This window comes from Zingiber officinale, chromosome 8B (assembly GCF_018446385.1).
Source record: "Zingiber officinale cultivar Zhangliang chromosome 8B, Zo_v1.1, whole genome shotgun sequence".
Taxonomy (NCBI): domain Eukaryota; kingdom Viridiplantae; phylum Streptophyta; class Magnoliopsida; order Zingiberales; family Zingiberaceae; genus Zingiber; species Zingiber officinale.
In genome coordinates, this window is record NC_056001.1 from 99,486,479 (window position 1) to 99,508,443 (window position 21,965).

The 21,965-nt window shown below is 40.0% G+C and overlaps 1 long non-coding RNA gene, 3 other non-coding genes and 4 pseudogenes across 5 annotated transcripts; all 8 read right to left on the reverse strand.

The window, feature by feature from the left end:
• Positions 1–16,114: 16,114 nt before the first annotated feature.
• Positions 16,115–16,233, reverse strand: LOC122018068 (annotated as a pseudogene).
• A 281-nt stretch (positions 16,234–16,514) lies between these two features.
• Positions 16,515–18,903, reverse strand: LOC122016392. Of its 2 annotated transcripts, XR_006121113.1 has the most exons (4): positions 18,224–18,903; positions 17,376–17,485; positions 17,136–17,218; positions 16,515–17,022 (listed from the first exon to the last, which is right to left on the reverse strand). It is a non-coding gene; the product is annotated as an uncharacterized LOC122016392 (long non-coding RNA). The 2 variants fall into 2 exon arrangements; XR_006121112.1 differs by having other exon boundaries at positions 16,515–17,218.
• An 870-nt stretch (positions 18,904–19,773) lies between these two features.
• LOC122018032 lies at positions 19,774–19,892 on the reverse strand. The gene has a single exon (XR_006121543.1). It is a non-coding gene; the product is annotated as a 5S ribosomal RNA (ribosomal RNA).
• Positions 19,893–20,179: 287 nt separating this feature from the next.
• LOC122018073 lies at positions 20,180–20,298 on the reverse strand (annotated as a pseudogene).
• Positions 20,299–20,588: 290 nt separating this feature from the next.
• Positions 20,589–20,707, reverse strand: LOC122018084 (annotated as a pseudogene).
• A 299-nt stretch (positions 20,708–21,006) lies between these two features.
• On the reverse strand, positions 21,007–21,120 carry LOC122018089 (annotated as a pseudogene).
• A 294-nt stretch (positions 21,121–21,414) lies between these two features.
• Positions 21,415–21,533, reverse strand: LOC122018028. Its single transcript, XR_006121539.1, has one exon. It is a non-coding gene; the product is annotated as a 5S ribosomal RNA (ribosomal RNA).
• A 243-nt stretch (positions 21,534–21,776) lies between these two features.
• Positions 21,777–21,895, reverse strand: LOC122018054. Its single transcript, XR_006121564.1, has one exon. It is a non-coding gene; the product is annotated as a 5S ribosomal RNA (ribosomal RNA).
• Positions 21,896–21,965: the final 70 nt, after the last annotated feature.

Genomic DNA, 21,965 nt, shown 5'->3' on the forward strand with positions numbered 1-21,965 from the left:
AAACAAGTTTTTCAAAACCATGTGATTCACCCCAATCTCACGTGCGTCTCGATCTAAGAAGTGGTATCAGAGCAAGTTCTGCTCTGAATTGGTGCAACCACCAATCAAGTCAGGGGAACCATTTTTTTGGATTTTGTTGTTTGTTCTTTGCATCTTACTTGAATTGGTAAAACTTACCCTTTCAAGTAATTATTTTTCGTTTGGTTTTACTTAAAATTTATGCCGCACCACTCAAGTTGTCAACACATTTTTTCTTTTCTCAAACACTACTAATCCAAGACCAAGTCTTGGTACCTTTTTCTAGTTTTTTCTTTTAACAAATCAAATAACCCAACTTAAGGGATTCACCACCACTTGTCCTCCTTTATTCAAAGGAAATGACTTTCCATACTGGAAGAAAAGGATGAAAATTTATTTAAAGATGAATATCAAGCAATGGTTCATCATCTGATGAGGGTACCGGGTGCTTGTAGATGAAGTAATAAAAGTACCACTCGATCTAGAAAGATGGAGTCCAGAAAATAAAAAGAAAGCTCATATCGACTCTAAAGCATTGAACACGATCCCATGTAGACTCACAAAGGAAGAGCTCAATCGAAGGAACTCCCGATTCGAAGGTAACGAAACACGACCTACTTCTTAATTCATTAGTTAACATTAAAATATAGGATGGTGAGACCATAAACCTGCACCACGCTTGAATCAAGGACATCCTCAATGGATTTCACCTAATTGAACATTAGATCAAAAACTGGAATGTAATAAAGTACGCTCGTAACTCATTCCCTAGAAATGCACTATGGGCATCAATCATAGATGCCTATAAGATTTATAGGAACCTCTCTAAATTAAAACTAAATGAATTATTTTGTGAATTAAAGCTACATGAACAAACTAACGACCCAAAGGTCTAGAAAGGAATTACTTTTCTTGTAGGTACATCAAAGGGAACTAAACCTGAAGATGAGACTGAATCTGAATCAGAGTCAGATGAAGAAGAGCAACTAGTGAACCTGGTAAGGAAGATGTTCACTAGATGCAAGAAAAGCTTCACCAAATAGGACATGAAGAAGATGTCCAAGTCTGCATCCAACAACACAAAAGCAAACGTCATATGCTACGATTGTAATAAGAAGGGGCACTTCAAACACGAATGCCCGACCGAAGTCTAAGTCAAGAAGACAAAGCAAAAGAAAACACTAAAAGTGACTTGGGATGAGTCTTTGGATGGATCAAGAGCAGACAAATCGAAGCAAGCAAGCTACCTCATATGGATGGCAAACAAAGGTGACTTAAACGAAGAAGATGAGTCTGAATATGAGTCGAGCCATAAATCTTCATCCGGGTCAGACTGGCCTGATGTAAATTATTTTATCAGCATAAATTCATTTAAGATAATTTCTTGAATAAATAAAAAATTAATTAAAATCGAGGAACATAATAAACAACTCCTAAAGGAAAATAACATCCTTAAGGAAAAACTAAACATGAACTCGGTGACTAGCCAAGTTCAAGACAAATATTTAAGTCAGTTGTAAAACATGAGGAAGAAAATTATGTCCTGAAAAGTCAAGTCAATGAGCTCAAAGGGCAGTTGAAAAAGTTTACCTCGAGAACCAAGTACCTAAACATGATGCTTAGATCCCAAAGAGCTGTGTATAATAAAACTGGACTTGGATACAAGTCTAACACTGTGATTAAATCATTTTTAACTGTAACTCAAAATTCAAAGTTAACTAAAGCTTGGGTTCCAAAAGCATGCCTAACCATGCAAGTAGGACTCAATCAATACTATATACCAAAAGATAAAATTCACTATATAAATCCAAATAAACCAAATAAATTACTCTTAACCTCAAAAATTAAAACCTCAAAAATAAATTTAAAGAATAAAGTAAATAAACCTAAATTAAACAAAAAAATCAATATAAACTCAGACTATAACCAAGTCTACTATAACTATAAAGCAAATCGACATAAACCTAAAACCTAAGCCCGAAGTCCAATAATTTAGGGGAAGACTTCAAACTAGTTGACACCTACAAAAATAATAATTTACCCGAGTGGGTAATTAGGACTAGATTAAATAGGGACAAAAGTTTAACTTGATAAATGATACTGGTGAAGTTTTGGATGATAGTAGGTTAAGAAAGCTCTACCTATGCATGTCTAGGAATATATGACTTCGGCCTGTATATTTGGCTTAGTGGAACTAACTGAAGCTACCCCTTACGAATCCTGACTAGTTAGACCAGAGCTTTGTATTAAGTTCAGTGGATAGGACTATTTAGAAAATTTCGAAGGCATGATTATTCTAATGATGTCTAGGTGACTCACCACAACTTAGAAGTTTATCCAAAGAATACATGTTTGTTGAACCTAAAATTAAATTTGAATCTAACACAAAGTTAAACCAAACCCTGAAATTCAACTTAACTCATCTCACAAAATTATAGGATTCCCTGATTGAAAATATAGATCAGGTGAGATGACTAAGGATTTAATTTAAAATAAAAATTAAAATTAAAATTAAAATTCAAGTTCAAATTTTAATTTAATTCAAACTAAGGTCACACTTAAACTGAATGTTGGTGCAATATCCCTTAGGTCAAGGTTGACTGGTTTGACCAAGCTTGAGTCTTGGTCATAGTTTCAATGTTTGACAATACACGTAGACACATGGACAATGCAGGTGCAGTTGGTCATGTGGGGAGACTCTGATCAGGGACTGATCAGTGTGATTGAAGAAGAGTCAAGTAGGTCAAGGATGACCGGATACTTGACTGGGAAGACCTAACTAGGATGTTAGGCAGAAGAAGGAAAGTCCTAGTGAGTGAAGCTAGGCAAAAGGAAAGTCCTAGTGAGTGAAGCTAGGCAAAAGGAAAGTCCTAGTGAGTGAAGCTAGGCAAAATGGAAGTTCTAGTGAGTGAAGCTAGGCAAAATGGAAGTCCTGGTGAGTGAAGCCAGGCAGAAGGAAAATCCTGGTGAGTGAAGCCAGGTGAAAGACCTAGTGAGTGAAACTAGGCAGTGTGAAAGTCCTAGTGAGTGAAGCTAGGCAGATGGAAAACCCTAGTGAGTGAAGCTAGGTGAAAGCCCTGTTGGTGCGGGAAGCATCTAACGATCAAACCTAAGTTTTGATAATGGCAAAGGATTCAAAGTTAAGGTGAGTTGTGATCTAACATGTTGAATGAGTGTCTCAGGAAAAGTCCTAACTGCGGTTAGGCAGAGGGAAAACCCTAGGGGGTGGTAACCCTAGGTCATAGGGGGTGGCAACCCTATGCGGAAAGTCTTGGCAGGTCGATAGCTTCAGGCAAAAGTCCTAGGGGGTGGTAACCCTAGGTGGAAAGTCCTGGTGTCGCGAACCAGGTGAAAGTCTGGACTAGCCGGGAAGCGGATGTCCAGCAGAAAGTCCGGAAGCGTCGAGTGCTGAGCAAAAGTCCAGTCGATCTGGAGGATCGCACTGGCAACAGGTAAATCTCCTGAGTGGAGTAGGTGAGGACGCGTTCCCCGTAGAGGGAACAATAGGCGTCGGGTCGACCTAGGGTTTCCGGTAGGAAACCCGAAGTCAGACTCGGACAGTCCGGAGACTGTCTATACTTCATTTATCACATTTATTGCATTAGGTGCTAACTTTGTGTTGCAGGGTAGTGTTTGGGACTAACGTATCTTGCAGGGGCAAAGGAGCAACCTAAAGCCTCGGATGAACAGTGTCCGAGGCGCCTTCATGGAGCTTGGAGGCGCCTCGGGTGCAAGGCAAGGAGCTGGCTGCGAGAAGCTGTTCAAGGCGCCTTGGTGAACAGTGTAAGGCGCCTTGAACAGATGAAGGCGCCCTGTGAACAGTGGAAGGCGCCTTGAATCTGTGATAAGGTTCAACCAGTTCGCCCCTTATCTCCGTGGCTGACTCGGCCATTCAAGGCGCCTTGGTGAACAGTAGAAGGCGCCTTGAACACCCTTTATAAGGGGTTTCGACCAGCAGCTCTCTTCAACGAACTCCAAGCAATCCTTACGCTACAAGCTGCTCTAGAAACGCCCAGAAGTGCTGTTACAAGTCCCCGACAACCCGGAGCTTCAGATTCTGCTACTTTATTGTTGTCGGTATAATTTGTTTTAGTTCTTTCAATTATAATATCTTATTGTACATTTTACGAGCTTATAGTTGTTGCCCACGGAAAGCGATCAAGGATCGCGGGCCTTCGAGTAGGAGTCGCCTTAGGCTCCGAACGAAGTAAAATCTCTCGTGTCTCTCTGTGTGTGTTTGTTCTTTATTCCGCTGCGTGTTTTTAAACTCCGATAGTTTTCCGATTTGAAAAAGAAATAGCCACGAGCGCTATTCACCCCCCTCTAGCGCGTCTCGATCCAACAAGTCCAAGTAGGTCAAGAGAGTGACCGGATACTTGGCATGAAGAGAAAAGTCCAAGTGGGTCAAAGGGATTGACCGGACACTTGGTGTGGGAAGTCCTAGCAGGTCAAGGGAGTGACTAGGTGCTAGGCATGACGTACCAACAGGTTAGGGTTGACCGGATGTTGGTTTGGGAGGTTTGAGACTTGGTTTTGGGCAAAAACCAAGTGCTGGATCGATCAGTGGATCGATCCAGACCTTTCCCAGTGAACAGAAAGCCTCTGGATCGATCAGTGGATCGATCCAGAGGTCCCAATCGATCAGTGGATCGATTGGGACGCTGCTGCTTCGCGCGATAAGCGCTGGATCGATCATGGATCGATCCAGGCATTTTTTCCAGAGCACAGAGGCGCTCTGGATCGATCCGTGGATCGATCCAAAGCCTCCCCGATCGATTGGGAGCAATCCAATCAATCGGGATCCGACCGTTGGCGTCGATAAAGGCCGCAGGCGCACGATTCCTTCGGATCACTTCACCGATTCAACTCAGATCTTCACCAGCTCCTCCACAGCTCTTCTCAAGCTCGAGATCGCCAGTTCTTGAAGGTTCTTGGAGGCTCTTCCAAGTCAAGAGGCGGATCAAAGCAAGAAGAAGAAACTAGGGTTAGGGTTTGTGCTTTCATTGTAAGCTTGTATTTCTTTACTACCCTTTCTTCTTCTTGTATTGAGTCTTGTAGGGCTTTTCCGCCCTTGGTAGTTACCATAAAGGAGAGTTTTACTAGTGGAGGGTGTGTGCGTTGGTGTGGATCCTTGGACTAGTCACCTCTTGTGAGGTGGATACCAAGTAAACCAACCGTGTTAGCGTTGTGTGATTGTTTCTTTGTATTTCCGCTGCGCATCCTTGAAGAAACAAGCAACGAAGCACACCGAGCAAGCGACGAGCTATTCACCCCCCCTCTAGCTACTTTTGGTCCTAACAAGTGGTATCAGAGCAAGGTTGCTCTTCACCGGAATCATCGCCGGAAGGGTCAAGCATAACAAGCAAAGCTAGAGGGTGAAGAAGTTGGAGCAAATTCTTCAAGTTCAAGATTTTATCAAGCTTAACTTCAAGATGCAATTCCAAGATGGACTTGGATTTGACACAAGGGTGGCTCCACCATACACTTCCACGAGTTTCAATTCTTGGAAATCAAGAATCGAAAATTTCCTTATGATGGAGATAGAGCAATGGTTTGCTCTAATGGAAGGCTTCGAGGCTCCAAAAAATTCAAAGGGCAAGCTTCTCAAGAAGAGCAAATGGAGCTCGGAGCAAATCCAAAGGTGCGAGGCCAATGACAAAGTGACCAAGCTTTTGGTCAATTTATTGCCAAGCACCATCCTTTGCAAAATTGGAGAATTTGAAGATGCAAAGGAATTATGGAGCAAATTGGCCAAGCTTCATGAAGAGATCCCCTCCACTGTACAAGAGCAAGAAGAATCTAGAGAGGGTGACTCTTTAGAGCAAGACCAAGAGGAGGACTCCGAGGTTGAGAGATGCTCAACCTCCGAAGAAGAGGAAATCCAAGAAGCTTCATCCTCAAGGGAATGCATCGAAGGGAACAAGGAGGGAGCATACTCCTTGTTTCATATTCAAGATGGTGAAGCCTCCACCTCTAGGATTGAGGGGGAGCAATCCTTGGTGAAACCGGATCAAGAAGAAGGAGAAGCCTCGACATCCGGGTCAAGAGACGAAGAGGAGGAAGAAGATTCTACCTCCACAAGTCAAGCAAAATCAAATGGAGGAGAATCAAGGTCCGATCAAGAGGAAGCTTCTACCTCCGGATCCAAAGGAAAAGATGTCACCCCTACAAGCAAAGGTATAAATGTTTCAATTAATAATAAAAATCATATTATATGCTTTGAATGTAGGGAACATGGGCACTACAAGAGCAAGTGCCCTAAATTGGCCAAGAAGAAGGGCCAAGTGACACAAAAGGGCAAGGTGAAGCCCAAGGAGACCATCCCCAACACAAAGAAGAGCAAGGAGCATATTATATGCTCCTCTTGCAATCAAAAGGGGCATTACCGAAGTCAATGCCCTAAGGGGAAGAAGGTGGTCAAGGCTCATGGAGGAAGCTCAAGTCAAGGGGGAGCCTCCAAGGTAAAGAAGAAGGTAACATTTATTGAGCCTACCCCTTTACATTATGGTAAAAAGCATGATAGTTCAAATTTTTATCATTTTAATGCAATTTACCATAAGAATAGAAAGCATGAGGGCTTTAAGGAAAAGCATGTGGCCCTACATGCTAAAACTACCCAACCTAAGGTTAGGAAGGCAGATAGACATTTGGGCGGGAACACTAAGTATAATAGATACATGCCCAAGAACAAAAATGCTCATGAACCAAAACCTAAGGATTTAATGATAGAAAATCAAGTCTTGAGGTCAAGGCTTGATAAAATGGAAAAGACCCTAAAAAGGATGGAAAATATCCTAAAAGGGCAAAATGAGCATAGCCTAGGTCTAGGAGAACAAAGGTCATCTAATGGCCATAGAGGTTTGGGATACAAACCCAAGGCTAAGAAGGATGTGCCCTCTTACCATAGGGTTCCATATAGTTATGGAACCAACCCTAGGTCTAGTGGTCAAGTCAAAAATACTAGGAAGGTTATTCCTAAGAGTATTTTTGCAATAAATGTGACTAATGCTTCTAAGAAGTCTAAGAAAGTCACAAACAAGGTCACAAGGGAGGCCATCTCTAGAGTTGACCTAGAAAATGTGACCAAGGCTTCTAAGAAGCCCAACAAGGTCACTAGGAAGATATCTAGGGAAGTTATCCCTAGTGAGTACCTAGAGCATCCAAGGAGCACCAATAGGTGTTGGGTTCCTAGGAGCATCTTCTCTACCCCATAGATGGGTTAGAGAGTGTCAACTCCGATTAGAAGGGTAGTTAACCCAACTTTGAGGAAATTGACACTCAAGGAGCATTTTCAAGGTTTTGTTAACCTTTGAAAATGAAATGGAATTATTATTTACTCCTTGAAAGAGTAAAATGTGCCTAATGGTGGAAAATTGATTTTATTTAAAAAAAAAAGGCATAAATTGGGAAAATCTAGAGAAATACCAAGTTGGGATTTTGGTATTCTCTTAGAAATTTTGAGGCAATCCGGGCCTTGATTTATGTGTTTACTCTTGAGGAAAAATGGAATACGCCAACATTTGAGGATATGCTTAATTTTTAAGTGGCATAAACAAATCAAGAGATTAAAGAAATGTCAAGTTGGGTTTTGGCATTTTCTTAAGGAAATTGGGCGATTTAGGGTTTATGCTCTTTGATTTAGCTAAGTGGTTAAGGATACTTAGATAGGTAATCTAGGTATATTTCATTTATGCTAAACCTTGCCATGATTGTTTGCCCATAATATGCCATGACATCATATTTTATTTTAATTTATATTTTGCATTCATGACTTATCATGAAAAATACAAAAATACCATGTCATGTCATACATACATCATGTAGTTATAGGAATCTTTCTTTTGAAAGTTATTTTATTTTTGATGTATGCCATAACATAATCATGCATTAGTTTAATTCCTTGTAATTAAGGACAAATGGCATTTAACAACACTTATTAACAAGTGACATCCTAGGTGGATGTCTAATATCTCTAAAATGCCTAGATAGATATGCATGATCCCTAAATTAGGGCAAAACCAAAATCTACATCTCACAAAGACTATAAGGTGACTTGTATGTGTTTTAGTGCACATTAGATACAAGTGAGATGTTAGGATGATGAACAAAGCTCAAGATGTTGATTTAGTGCATTCTTTTGAGTTTTTAGGTTCATCAAAACACATAGTTATGTGTTTTCCCATCATTGGGAAAGCTAATGTACAAGTCATGTGCATTATGCCCAAGGAACATGATGGGATATTGGTTTTGAAAATGTTTTTTAAAAAAAAAATGCTTTTGGAAAACCATGGTGAAGGCTATCTTTTGATAGTAATCACCATTGAAGAGTTAGACACAAACTTGAAGAAAACGCTAAAGTTTTAGCAAGTTTTCAAGCTTGTGTCAATCTTTGAAAATATGATGTATTTTCATAGAAAACTATTTTTCCATGATTAAGTATGCCCTATATAATGTCTACACGAAATTTCATGATTTTTGGATTTTTGTAGAATTTTCTAGGGGTTTCTGAAGTTGACTGAAATGGAATTTCAGCAACTATCAGAGCTCCGATCGATCCATGGATCGATTGGAGTGCCTGAATTGATCCGTGGATCGATTCAGAAGGCAAGTCTCCCGCGAGCAGAAGCTCGCTGGATTGATCAGCCGATCGATCCAGGTAGTCTGAATCGATCAGTGGATCGATTCAAAATGGTTCAATCGATTGGAACCCAACTCCAATCGATCCAAGTTGCTGATTTTGGCTGGGAAGGCCTGATTTCAGCATCTTTGAACCTCTTTGAGTCTAGGTAACCATTCCAAACCCCTAAAATACATTTGTATACATAAAAAGGGTGTTTTCGTGTGGAAAACAAGGATGGATTGGTTAAGGAAGGCTAAGTTGAAGTTTAGGTTGAGGTTTGTTTCAAATTTTAAATGTTTGAACCTCAAAAACTTCTCAATTTGGGTTTCCTAAAGGTTTAGGGATTCCAAGTCATTGTTGGTGCAATGACAGAAGTTACCACCATGTCTTTAGGGGGAGGGACTCTTTAAAGGCATGAAAATTATTTTTCATAAACCTTGGAAGGTGGTTAACCTTCCGTTAAGAAAATGCTCATGGATGAGTGTTTGAACTTGATATGGGGAGTGGATATCCTCAGTATTTCAAGTGATCTCAAGTAGTTGAAAAATGCTCAAGGTTGGGCATTTGTCTACATTGAGGAAGAATTTAGCAGGAAGAATGAAGGGGATGGAACCTTCATTATCGTATTGCTCACAACAAGTGAAGTTATGAACATTGAGGGGCAACTCTTCAGGGGGAGAGTTTTCAACAATGGATTTGTTGAAGTATGCCCAAAATTGAGGCACGGGTTAATGTGTGCTCAAGGATGGGTTGATGTGTGCCAATAGGGGGAGAATGTGTGGTTTAAGTTAAGCCTTCATTACCTATGGGGGAGGACATAGGGGGAGAATGAAGGGAACCAACATTCATACTTTGGCATGAATGGAGTTAAGGCTATGAGATTAGCTTAACTCAGAATGGTCTAAACTTAAAGGTATTGTCAAACATCAAAAAGGGGGAGATTGTTGGTGCAATATCCCTTAGGTCAAGGTTGACTGGTTTGACCAAGCTTGAGTCTTGGTCATAGTTTCAATGTTTGACAATACACGTAGACACATGGACAATGCAGGTGCAGTTGGTCATGTGGGGAGACTCTGATCAGGGACTGATCAGTGTGATTGAAGAAGAGTCAAGTAGGTCAAGGATGACCGGATACTTGACTGGGAAGACCTAACTAGGATGTTAGGCAGAAGAAGGAAAGTCCTAGTGAGTGAAGCTAGGCAAAAGGAAAGTCCTAGTGAGTGAAGCTAGGCAAAATAGAAGTCCTAGTGAGTGAAGTTATGCAAAATGGAAGTCCTGGTGAGTGAAGCCAGACAGAAGGAAAATCCTGGTGAGTGAAGCCAGGTGAAAGACCTAGTGAGTGAAGCTAGGCAGTGTGAAAGTCCTAGTGAGTGAAGCTAGGCAGATGGAAAACCCTAGTGAGTGAAGCTAGGTGAAAGTCCAAGTAGGTCAAGAGAGTGACCGGATACTTGGCATGAAGAGAAAAGTCCAAGTGGGTCAAAGGGATTGACCGGACACTTGGTGTGGGAAGTCCTAGCAGGTCAAGGGAGTGACTAGGTGCTAGGCATGACGTACCAATAGGTTAGGGTTGACCGGATGTTGGTTTGGGAGGTTTGGGACTTGGTTTTGGGCAAAAACCAAGTGCTGGATCGATCAGTGGATCGATCCAGGCTCTGGATCGATCACTGGATCGATCCAGATCTTTCCCAGCGAACAGAAAGCCTCTGGATCGATCAGTGGATCGATCCAGAGGTCCCAATCGATCAGTGGATCGATTGGGACGCTGCTGCTTCGCGCGATAAGCGCTGGATCGATCATGGATCGATCCAGGCGCTCTGGATCGATCCGTGGATCGATCCAAAGCCTCCCCGATCGATTGGGAGCAATCCAATCGATCGGGATCCGACCGTTGGCGTCGATAAAGGCCGTAGGCGCACGATTCCTTCGGATCACTTCACCGATTCAACTCAGATCTTCACCAGCTCCTCCATAGCTCTTCTCAAGCTCGAGATCGCCAGTTCTTGAAGGTTCTTGGAGGCTCTTCCAAGTCAAGAGGCGGATCAAAGCAAGAAGAAGAAACTAGGGTTAGGGTTTGTGCTTTCATTGTAAGCTTGTAAGCTTGTATTTCTTTATTACCCTTTCTTCTTCTTGTATTGAGTCTTGTAGGGCTTCTCCGCCCTTGGTAGTTACCATAAAGGAGAGTTTTACTAGTGGAGGGTGTGTGCGTTGGTGTGGATCCTTGGACTAGTCACCTCTTATGAGGTGGATACCAAGTAAACCAACCGTGTTAGCGTTGTGTGATTGTTTCTTTGTATTTCCGCTGCGCATCCTTGAAGAAACAAGCAACGAAGCACACTGAGCAAGCGACGAGCTATTCACCCCCCCCTCCCCCCCCTCTAGCTACTTTTGGTCCTAACACTGAATTCTTCTCCTTTCTTCCTAATCTTTATAGGAATCTAAGTGGATATTCGATAGTGGTTGCTCTCGACACATGACTGGGGATCAAAAAATATTTACAAACTTGACATAAAAGACTAGAAATAGTTGCCTTTGGAAATAATAACAAACTTAAGATAATTGGGATATGTAACATTGAACTAGAATCTAACTTTGTTATTCATAAAGTACTACTTATTAAAAAATTTAAATTTAATCTACTCAGTGTTAGTCTATTGTGTGATTCAAAATATAAGGTTAGATTTATATCCACTGGATGTGTAATTAAGCACATAAAAGACCCTACAATAAAATTGAAAGGACTTAGGAATAATAACATTTATATAATTAACCTAGCCAACCCCTTACCTATGTGTCACTTGACACAAAAAGAGGAAATCTAGTTGTGGCATAGGAGAATGTTTCACATTAACTTTAGAAACCTCTCCAAACTAAATGGCTTAGTTAGAGGACTACCAAAACTACCCAACTTAAACTCAACAATCTGTAATGCTTGTCAACAAGAAAAATTTACTAAGTCAATCCACAAATCAATTAATCTAACTCAAACTAATTCAATCCTTGAATTACTACATTTAGATCTATTTAACTCATATGGGATTAAGTACAATAATGGAAATTTATATTGTCTAGTAATAATTGATGATTACTCAAGATTCACTCAGGTAAAATTCCTAAAAAATAAAGATAGAACATTTGAAATATTTAACAATCTTTGTAAACAAATTTAAAATGAAAAATATTTGAAAATTAAGAGAATCAGGAGTGATAATGGTCGGGAGTTTAAAAATCATAAGTTCACTAAATTATACTTAGAAAATGAGTACCACCAAGAATTCTCATGCCCTAACACACATCAATAAAATGAAATAGTGTAAAGAAAAAATAGAACTCTCTAAGAAGCCACTAGAACAATGCTTAATGAATACCAATTACTAAAATATTTCTGGGCAGAAACTATTAGTACAACCTGCTATATACAAAATAGATCACAACAATAAATAAGAAACATAATAAAACTCTATTTGAAATTTACTATAATAAATTACCAAATATCAAATACTTTAAGGTATTTGGATGTCCTATTTACATATTAAACACAATAGAATACTTAAGAAAATTTATCTCAAAAGAAGAAAATAGAATCTGCTAGGATATATACTAAAAGCCTAGCTTTTGTATGAATATTTATATTTTAAAATGAGAATCACTTTGGTCAAATGTTGCATTCTATATGTTAATGCAGTTGTCCATTTAATTTATATTATAGATAACATGATGTGTGGTGTCACACAAAAGATCATGTTATCAGTTCCTCATAAATTATAAATAGTAGCTCACGACCGAGATGGATAGGGACAAACCATTGGAACGGTTATAGTGTAATTGGTATTAGTCCATCTTGACTATAAAATTACACTAGTACACTATGTGTGTATTGAGCAAGACCATTTGAGGTTGTTCGATTTATACTGATTGTGTAACGACCCGCCTTCTACTAACTAAGCTGTAAGGCCGAACCGTCACATTATGCTGTGCTAAGCTATATCCATGACCATCACTAAGTCTAGATGCGGAAGCTGTACTAATTAAAACTTTGCTAACTATTATCATTTCTTGATTCTATATGGGCTAAGGGGTGTAATCTAAACTATTCATGTCATATATTACCTTCCCCGTGGTTAAGGAACTGAACTAAGGGGTTTGCAGCTATTATCAGGCCTCCCAATCGATCGGTGGATCGATTGGAATGGTCTGATCGATCCAGTGATCGACTCAGCATGCTACTGTATACGGAACTTAGGTTGGATCGATCCAGTGATCGATTCAGCACGCTACTGTGCTCGGGGCAATATTCTAGATCGATCGGCTGATCGATCCAGACTGGCCAATCGATCCAGTGATCGATCCCAGGGCTTTCTGTTCGTGACAGAAAGCATCCGGATCGATCGGCTGATCGATCCAGGAGCTTACTGTTCGTGGTACGAACTTCTCAATCGATCGGCTGATCGATTGAGAAGCCTCCAATCGATCGGCCGATCGATTGGGGTTTTGATTTCGTACCAGAAGTCTAATTTCAGCACTGTTTCGTGCCTCAATCACACACACAAGTTCTAAAATGACTGAGAAATATTCTAATAACACTAACTGACATTCTAAGCATGAACACTAATAAACTAAACAGGTCTTTCATGATTCATAACATTAAAATAACTGAAAATAAAGAAAGTAACAACTTAATAAAATGCTAAAGTTTCGGATGTATTTCTAGTTTCTCCAAGGTCTTTATTCCAAGTTCCATCCACACACATCTTCATCGCATTGCCCTCCAGCCTCCTCTAGTCCATCTCTCCTTTACCTTTATCTGCAGTATAAGGAAAGAGTATCTGTAAGTTTTACGCTTAGTAAGAAACCATCTACCTCACAAAACATGCATACGATGCAATTTATGTTTTTTAAACATGCTATTTGAAATACATACTGAATATGCTAAGCATGACATGACATACAACACATAAAAGCAAAGCTGATCATAACAATAGAGCTAATCATAAACTATCATGTTGTATCAACAGAAAGCTACACCGATATAAAACTGAGCTAAGCTAATACTAATCTGATACTAAAGCTGAACTGAATTCACATAACTATTTTGTGATGTTTGAAAACTATATTCATAAGTAGGTTAAAATAGTAATCATGCTACTGTTTGGGCCCGGCAACTGTACTTGCTGTGCGCGCATCCCTAACTAAACCCGGGGTTGCAAATTCTGAATCTAGTAGGGTTTACTAGGTTAGCTGAACCTAGGAACGACTATGGGAGTCCAACCCAATGGATATCTAATCCAGTACAGTGCCACTGAGAAAATAAAATACTGAATATAAGCTAATAAATTCTTGTCTTGCTTTTACTAGGTTGTATAAACCCAGAACTAGGTTATCTAAACCTAGAGGCGGCTGTGGGAGCCCACCCATTGGACGTCTAGTCCATAAAAGCTGTAGCAAGACTATATAAGCTGTAAAAATGCTTCTATTGCATTTGTCTAAGCTAATAAAATGCCTAAGTCGCATTTTAACTGTGCTAACAATTTATTCGAACACCTGGTATGCACTAGTTCGCATCCCTTGTGCCGGAAGTCTTCATACTACAAAACTGAAGCTTAAAATTCATACGAAAGCTACTTATACTGCAGGTGAGGGGTTTCTTACCTCCTGCTCGAAGTTTCTTACGATTCTAATCGCTAGATTTCCGGAGAAGACGATCCTTTCGACGATCTTCTCGCGTCTATGCGTTCCTCTCGCGGAGGGGAGCGCCCTCGTGTCGGAGTCGTCGCCGGAAGATGCTCCTAGAGCCTTTTGGATGAAACCCTAGCCTTTGGGGGCTTGGTGCGCTGAGAGAAGGAGAAAAGGGAGAGGTGGCGTCGGTGAGGGTTTGAGGGAGAGGAAATCCCGAATAGAATAAAACCTCACTTATTAATTTCCTATTTGTATTAAGTGGGTAACTCAGCCCAACTCTAATATAAATTTAATTGCCTCCCTGTTCTTTCAGCACGGCCCTGCTGGGTTCACCTGGTTACTAGAGTCCGCTATAGGTCGTAGGACCCAACAGGTCTCGAGTTCAATTCCCGCGTAGGCTATTTTCGTTATCTATTTATTTTTGCTACTTTCGCTAATTTAAAAATTCCATAAAAATATCCTAAAATTCCAGAAAAATACTAGGATATTTCTAATAATTATTTTGAGAATTTTCGGGCGTTACAGATTTCATAAAAGAACAAAACCTCTATTATTATGGATGTGCATTCTCTTAATCCCGATATAATAACAAACACGTATACTTAGTATTTGTTTCTTTGACTTATCAATGAGTGAGATTTATTTGTTAAATTGATAAGCCCGATGAGTTGGGAGATAGTACCATTTATATGGTGTGTTGTTGATTATAAAAGGAAACTGTGTCCTATTTATTTAGGTTGATGATGTCCCCTTGAGGAGCTCATAAAGATTATCATGTAAACCCTACAGGTGGACTTAGTCCGACATGATAATAAGGTTGAGTGGTACTACTCTTGGAGCTAGATGTTAATTAAGTGGATTGTCAGTAACTCATTTAATTAGCGGGTGTACGATATCTTAAACACAGGGAGACTAACGCACTCATGATAAGTAGGAGCTCATATTATAATATGGGATTAGTGTGCTAGTTCAATAATAACTCTTTAGTGGTATGAGTTATTATTGATAAACTTGAGTTGGGTGTTCGGGTCGAACACAGGAAGCTCAAGTCCATCAGGAGGCCAAAACCAATTCCTCCTCTCAGTCCCTGTTGTAGCCTCTATAAAGCCTCGCATTCATCCATTTTAGTTTTGCTTCCTACCCAAGAAAGGGGTCGTCCACATCCTTGCTTGGTGCCCAAGCAAGGGGCCAGCCAAGCCTTGCTTCCTACCCAAGAAAGGGGTCGGCCATATCCTTGCTTGGTGCCCAAGCAAGGGGCTGACCAAACCTTGCTTGTTGCCCAAGCATAGGATCGGTCAAGCCTTGCTTGGTGCCCAAGCAAGGGGTCGGCCACGATAAAAGAAAAAAAAGGGAGTTAAGAAAAGGGAGATTTTTTCTCTCAACAGAATTTAAAAAATCTATTACTTTTTATTCTTTTTTATCTGGCATAGAGGGTTATAAAAAGAGAGGAAGTCACGCTTAACTTCGGAGTTCTAATGGGATCCGGAACATTAGTGCTGCTATGATCGCACCCATCCTTTCTACCACACTCTCCCTATTTAAACCGCCAACGACCCCCGCGCGAATCAACCCTCCGCCGTCAAACCCCTCCCTCCCCCCGACGAAACAACCAAACAACATAAATCAAAAAATTTAAAGTCAAATAAACAAACCACTGCAGCTTCCCGTACGGTCACCACCGCCTTCAGGGGGAAGGGAACAAAAAAACAATTAACGAATAAACAACCCACGAAAAATAGACACACTGATACCATGTTTTTATTAAAAACAATGATAACAATAATAATACTAAAATAAAAAAAATAGGTGCAACACGAGGACTTCCCTGGGGGTCACCCATCCTAGTATTGTTCTCGCCCAAGCACGCATAACTTCGGAGTTCTGATGGGATCCGATGCGCTAGTGCTGATATGATCGTACCCATCGTTTCTACCACACCACTACAAGAAAAAAGTCTAACAACAACAGTTTTTCACCGTTGTCGTAGCCCTTTTAGAACTGTTGTTAAAGGTCATGTTGTTAAAAGGGGTACTCAATAACAACAGTTTAAAATATTGTCTTTGAAGGCGAAGACAACAGTTTTACAACTGTAAAACACCGTTGTCTTTTTTTAGATAAAAACAAAAAAAATAATATAAAATTTTCTAATATTATAAATCATTTAAAATTTAAAATTTGAAAATACAATTTAATATATAATTTTCCAACATTCAAAAATAATATTTACAACATTCTGAAGAAATTTTATAAGCAACTAACATAATGGCAAGTACCAAAACTAATAAAACAAAGGTAGACTAATACAACAACATGAGATTTTCTACTTAGATGTTGATGAAGAGGCGGCATTGTAGCTCCCATTACTCCTTAACCTGCTAAAGTCTCCATTTTTTCAGCTTTCCGACATTCTTCCCAGTATCATTGAGGACTCCTGCTCAAATAAATATATATATTACAAATTAGAAACCATAATTGTATACCTAATAGATTGATATAAAGTCATGCTAGTGTAACTTCTTAAGCTTTTGTAAATTTATTTCAACCCCTCTTTGGCTTCAACACATGGTATGAAAAGTATAAAACCATGAATAAGATTCTAAATTTAATAACTATAAACATCAATAAAGGGCTACTAGTTTAGAAAATCTATAACTTATCATAGCTTGCTAGTCGTTCTGTGCCGATTCTTGCCAACTCTAATACCAATATGTCTGGAAAAATAGTCAAAGGACTACATAACATTATGATCAAAATACTCTAATATAAAAAGTACGAGAGAACATAACTATGTATTATCGAGGAAATGAAATAAAAAAAGAGAAACCTTCTCATGAACGGATAAACTAGTATGACCATGGCTCCATCTTGCACTGTGTACATTACCAACCCGAACATCAAAACCACTATCTGCAAGGATGAAATCTAGTGACTACTTAAATGAATTCATGAACTATATGTCTCCACCCTACTCACATGAGAAGACAAAAGAACAATAATCTGAAAATAACATGAACAAATATTCAAATTTGGGAGACATCCACATCAAAAGGATTTGAGTTAATACCTGAAAAGACCATGTTGGAGGAAAACCGGAGAGCCATGTCTTTCTCCCAAAGTATTTTTCCCATGATAAACATGTTGAATGGACAAAAGATAAACATCTTTAGTCTCAACCTGCAATTTTCACTAGTCCATCAGCAGTTGGAGTTGTGTTTTGGGAAACCAAAGAAAAGCTTTTTTGTATGCTAAACCATCAAGCTAGATAGTATCATCAAAAGAATCACTTAACTTTGTGCTAACTAATCATATTAATATAAGTATAATGGAAAAACTAATAACATAGCAAGGTTAAATAATGTAAGGTAACAAGCGGATTAAGTTGCAATGATAAACAACAAATTGTCATTATTTTCATATATTACTTTATTGAAGCGGTTATTTCTTAATTGGATGCTGCATATTTTAATCTTGTTAGATGTGTTTCATGCATTATTTCTAACACATGCATAGTGCCAAGACCAATGGTCATAGCTAAAGAGTTTCCCATAAATTATATGCCTATGTAATCATAAAAAATTAGAGCACATTATCATTATTGCTAAAAAAAAATAGAGAAAAGCAATAATTTTCCCACACCAGAAAATGGAGGAAGTTTGCTAAAGGTTAAAGCTAGTGCCAATAATTTTCCCACACTAGAAACAAAATAATAGAATAAAGCAACTTAAAAGTGCAAGTACATAGAATAGAAGCAGCATTCACTAGTTACTACAATAACAATAAAACAAACAAAATAGAGAAAAATCAAAACATTTGTAACTTCTGCTCTGCTCTGTTTTTTGATATGTCTTTTGGACGTTAAAAGTTAATTGTGTTATACAGGTTCTTGATCATTAAGCTCAATCTACTGCTTACCATCCACATTGATCGAACAAGGTAATAAAGCAGAGCTATTGCAGAGAAGATGGAAGCTCTTGATGAGAACAGAGCAGATGTATTCACAAAGGCGGAGGACGATGTAGGTGGCAATGCCACCGATGATGTCGTACGTAATTGAGTAGGTGAGGGGCATCAAAATGATGGTGATGAAGGCGGAGACGGCTTCCCTCATGTTCTCCCATTCCACCTCCACTACCATCTTCATCATCAGCACGCCCCCAACACCAACGACGACCCCATCGCCCAAGCCGGAATCGATGCCAGAAGTGGCATCAAGAAGAACAATAGCACGAAGTTGCCCGCCACCATCAGGGCCATCATCCCTGTCCTTCCCCCTTCCTTTATCCTCGTCGATGAGTGATTTCAGTATTCCCAACTGCAAGCCTGCAACAAACTACGACGGAAGGGCCCATGCTGGATCGGAAGGTCACCGTGGCCAGGATACGCTTCTCTTCCTCCGCCTATCGCTAATCCAGGTTGAGCAGCGAACGGTCGCTGCAAGAAGCCCGCCTCGCGAGCAGCCCACCTCACGAGCGTTCTAGGCTCCTGTGAAGACGAAGCCAATGAATATTTTGGCGATGAAGAGAGGAAGAGGGGAAGAGGAATCATTTGGCGATGGAGACGAAGGTGCTCGGTAAAGTTTGGGCTTGAACGGGGTTTAGGTTTTAGGTCTAAGGAATAAAACTTAAGAAAATCAAATATAGGAAAAGAAATAAAATAAGTATAAAAATCTTTCATAGACAAAAACCAAAACCATTGTCGTAAGTCATAGTGGATGATTTAAAAATTCATAAATTTTTAATAATATTACATTTATTAAGTAAAATAAATTAAATTTATTAAGTTTAAGTTTGCATGTTGTTAAAAGAATATGTATGCGAGAAAAAAATAATAATTTTTTTAAGATAATGTCATTTATCTTAGACCTCAAAATATGCCTATAGACAACAGTTTAATAAAACTATTATTATTACTATGTAAGTAACGCAAATAGACAATGGTTGACTAAAGCTGTTGTCGTAGGTCCAAAAAAAAACTCATAGACAAAAGTTTTAAAAAAGTGTTGTATTTAACGTACATAAGGCAACGGTTATTTAAAAACCGTTGTCATTTAAAAAAAAACTGTCAACAACAATGATTTTTCATTAAACTGTGTTAAATGGAAAACAACAACAATTTTATGAAAAATCGTTGTCTATTGAGTGTTGTTGAATCCCAAATTTCTTGTAGTGCACACTCCCTATTTAAACCGCCAACGACCCTCGCGCGAATCAACCCTCCGCCATAAAACCCCCCCCCCCCCCCCCCCCCCCACCCCACCCGACGAAAAAACCAGACAACAAAAATCGAAAAATTAAAAGACAAATAAACAAACAACTGCAGCTTCCCGTGCGATCACCACAGTCTTCCAGGGGAATGAAACAAAAAAATAATTAACGAATAAATAACCCACGGAAAATAGACACATTGATACCACGTTTTTAATAAAAACAACAGTAACAATAATAATACTAAAATAACAAAAATAAGTGCAACACGAGGACCTCCCAGGGGATCACCCATCCTAGTACTGCTCTCGCCCAAGCATGCTTAACTTCGGAATTCTGATGGGATCCGGTGCATTAGTGTTGGTATGATCGCACCCATCCTTTCTACCGCACTCTTCCTAATTAAACCGCCAACGGCCCTCCCGCGAATCAACCCTCTGCCGTCAAACCCCTCCCCCCGGGGAAACAACCAGACAACAAAAATCGAAAAATTAAAAATCAAAAAAGGAAACCACCGCAGCTTCCCGTGTGGTCACCACTGCCTTCCGGGGGAAGGGAACAAAAAAAATAATTAACGAATAAACAACCCACGGAAAATAGACACACTGAAACTACGTTTTTATTAAAAAGAACAGTAACAATAAAAATACCAAACGAACAAAAATAAGTGCAACACGAGGACCTCCTAGAGGGTCACCCATCCTAGTACTGCTCTCGCCCAAACATGCTTAATGTCGGAGTTCTGATGGGATCTGATGCATTAGTGATGGTATGATCACACATATCCTTTCTACCACACTCTCCCTATTTAAACTGCCAACGACCCTCGTGCGAATCAACCCTCCGACGTCAAACCCTTCCGTCCCCCCGACGAAACAACAGACAACAAAAATCGTAAAATTAAAAGTCAAATAAACAAACCACCGCAGCTTCCCGTGCGGTCATCACCGCCTTCCAGGGGAAGGGAACAAAAAAAACAATTAACGAATAAACAACCCACGGAAAATAGACACACTGAAACCACGTTTTTATTTAAAACAACAGTAACAATAATAATACCAAACTAACAAAAATACATGCAACACGAGGACTTCCTAGGGGGTCACCCATCCTAATACTGCTCTCGCACAAGCACGCTTAACATCAAAGTTTTGATGGGATCCGGTGCATTAATGCAGGTATGATCGCACTCATCCTTTCTACCACACTCTCTCTATTTAAACCGCCAACGACCCCGTGCGAATCGACCCTTCGACGTCAAACCCCTCCGCCCCCCCCCCCCCGACGAAACAACAGACAACAAAAATCGAAAAATTAAAACTCAAATAAAAAACCACAGCAGCTTCCCGTGTGGTCACGACCGCCTTCCGGGGGAAGGGAACCCAAAAAAAGAGACAACTAACAAATAAACAACCCACGGAAAATAGACACACTGATACCACGTTTTTATTAAAAACAACAATTACAATAATAATACTAAAATAACAAAAATAGGTGTAACACGAGGACTTCCCAGGGGGTCACCCATCCTAATACTGCTCTCGCCCAAGCACGCTTAACTTCGAAGATAGGATTCAGTGCATTAGTGCTGGAATGATCGCACTCATCCTTTTTACCACTCTCTCTTTATTTAAACCGCCAACGACCCTCGCGCGAATCGACCCTACGCTGTCAAACCCCTCCCTTCCCCCGACGAAACAACCAGACAACAAAAATCCAAAAATTAAAAGTCAACTAAACAAACCACCGCAGCTTCCCGTGCGGTCGCCGGTCACGACAGCCTTCCAAGGGAAGGGAACCCAAAAAAAGAGACAACTAACGAACAAACAACCCACGGAAAATAGACACACTAATACCACGTTTTTATTAATAACAATAATAATACTAAAATAACAAAAATAGGTGCAACACGAGGACATCCTAAGGGGTCACCCATCCTAGTACTGCTCTCGGCCAAGCACGCTTAACTTCGGAGTTCTGATGGGATCCGGTGCATTAGTGCTGGTAGGATCGCACCCATCATTTCTACCACACTCTCTATTTAAACCGCTAATGGCCCTCGCGCGAATCGACCCTCCACCGTCAAACCCCTCCCTCCCCCCGACGAAACAACCAGACAACAAAAATTAAAAAAATTAAAAGTCAACTAAATTAACCACCGCAACTTCCCGTGCGGTCACGACCGCCTTCCGGGGGAAGGGAACCCAAAAAAAGACACAACTAACGAATAAACAACCCATTGAAAATAGACACACTGATACTAGGTTCAACACGAGGACTTCCCAGGGGATCACCCATCCTAGTACTGCTCTCGCCCAAGCACGTTTAACTTCGGAGTTCTGATGGGATCCTGTGCATTAGTGCTGATAGGATCGCACACATCCTTACTACCACACTCTCTCTATTTAAACCGCCAACAACTGTCGCTCGAATCGACCCTCCGCCATCAA